Here is a 2729-nt window from a genome sequence, read left to right as displayed (position 1 = left end):
CTGGTGTATGTAGGAGCACGTTTTCAGAACTACTACCAATTCGAAAGTCGAGTTGTACGAACAAGCACATAAAGCTATGTACTTCGTTCTCAAACAAGGAAAACACTGTAATATATCTATTCACTGTCAACTTAAATTATTTGATTGCATGGTTATACCAGCCCTTTTATACGGATGCGAAACATGGGGTTTCGAAAGTTTAGCTTCCATAGATAAACTGTATAATAAATTTGTAAAACTACTGTTACCAGTGAGGAATTCTACACCGTTGTACATGTTGTATGGAGAACTTGGACGTTTCTCGGTAACTATAACTGTAAAGCTAAGGATGATTACTTTTTGGTTCAGACTAATTACAGGGAAGCAGTCCAAGTTATCATTATTTGTTTATAGATTGTTGTTGAATGACTACAATAATAATATTTACAAACATAAATGGATAGACTTTGTAAAATCAATATTGGATAACATTGGTTGTACATATATATGGATGTCACAATGTAATAGAATTGCAAGTGCTACACTTTTAAAAGAATTTATTTCTTTAAGACTTAAAGATCAATTCCTACAAACATGGTACAGTCATATCGATAATTCCGGAAAAGCTTCAAATTACAAACTGTTAAAATATTGTGTTACATTTGAGACATATTTAACATCACTCGAGAAAAAACACTGGTGTCCATTATTACGTTTTAGACTCTCAAACCATAATCTCCCCATTGAAACAGGTAGATGGACACGAATACCACTACATGTTATAATGTGTCCCCTCTGCAACAGTAACGACATCGGAGACGAGTTCCATTATATACTTAAATACCCATTTTTTAAAGAAACCAGAATTATTTACTTACCACAATACTGTCAATCAAAACCTAATACATATAAATTTTATAATATCTTCAACAGCAAGAAAACCGGTGTCCTTCGTAAATTGTCAATGTTCTGTAATTTATTATGAATACCCGGCTAAAATACCTATATGGATATGTATTTTATGTATGTACGTATGTATATATAAATTTGTTTGTTTATTTATTTATTTATGTGAAATACTTATACGTTTGCCATCTTGTCAAAATATATGTATAATTATATTATGTACCTCATATGCCGTGGTTTACGGCCTGAGAGTAAATAAAGTTCTGTTCTATTCTGTTCTGTCAAGCATGAGAAAACTATGATATAATTATAAACAAAACTAGGGGTGTCGCGATACAACGATGTATCGCGATACTACTGCTGGTGATACGATAGGCTATACTACAGCTGATGATACGATATGCGATGCTACTGCTGATGATACGATAGGCGATGCTACTGCTGATGATACGATAGGCGATGCTACTGCTGATGATACAATATGCGATGCTACTGCTGATGATACGATATGCGATGCTACGATATGTGATGCTACTACTGATGATACGATATGCGATGCTACGATATGTGATGCTACTGCTGATGATACGATATGCGATGCTACTTCTGATGATACGATATGTGATACTACTACTGATGATACGATATGCGATGCTACGATATGTGATGCTACTACTGATGATACGATATGCGATGCTACGATATGTGATGCTACTGGTGATGATGATACGATATGCGATACTACTGCTGATGATACGATATGCGATACTACTGCTGATGATACGATATGCGATACTACTGCTGATGATACGATATGCGATACTACTACTGATGATACGATATGCGATACCTTTGCTTGTGTATCTATTCCTACTTATGGGCGGGATGTAGCCCAGTCGAAAAGGAAGGAAATGTTTTATTTAATGACACACTCAACACATTTTATTTACGGTTATATGGCGTCGGACATATGGTTAAGGACCACACAGATATGGAGAGAGGAAACCCGCTGTCGCTACTTCATGGGCTACTCTTTTCGATTAGCAGCAAGGTATCTTTTATATGCACCATCCCACAGACAGGGTAGCACATACCACGGCCTTTGATATACCAGGCGTGGTGCACTGGCTGGAACGAGAAATAGCCCAATGGGACCACCGGCGGGGATCGATCCCACACTGACTGCGCATCTGGCGGGTGTTTTACCACTGGGCTACGTCCCGCCCCCAGTCGAAAAGCGCTCGCTTGATGCGCTGTCGGATTAGGATCGATCCCCGTCGGTGGCCCCTTTGGGCTATATCTCGTTCTAGCCAGTGCTCCACAACTGATGTAACAAAGGCCGTGGTATGTACTATCCTGTCTGTGTGATGGTGCATATAAAAGATCCCTTGCTGCTAATCGAAAAGAGTAGAACATTAAGTGGCGACAGCGAGTTTTCTACCTCAATATCTGTATGGCCCTTATCATATGTCTGACGCCATATAACCGTAAATAAAAAGTGTTGAGTGCGTCGTTAAATAAAACATTTCCTTCCTTCCTTCTATTCCTATTTTTACCATGTATCGACTCGGCAGTAGTCTAAAAATATGCCACTGCAGACACCTACCGATTAACTTAACGCAAAGCTACTGTTGGAGTCGGCGTTAATCGTTAAGTGTATACCAAGCATTACACAATGTTGAATGGGGTGGGAGTGGGGGTCAAAGTAGGCAGATTTTGCGTTAATTGTTGGATGGCCCCATCCCCCCTGCTCTTGCAAATCTTTTTTTTTTTTTTGCAATATATTTTCCATATATGCATATGATTAATAAGCCACTGTAATGCGAACAAGTTTACAAATATGA

This window comes from Gigantopelta aegis, chromosome 11, assembly GCF_016097555.1.
Source record: "Gigantopelta aegis isolate Gae_Host chromosome 11, Gae_host_genome, whole genome shotgun sequence".
Lineage (NCBI taxonomy): Eukaryota > Metazoa > Mollusca > Gastropoda > Neomphalida > Peltospiridae > Gigantopelta > Gigantopelta aegis.
Note: the sequence above shows the minus strand (reverse complement) of the source record.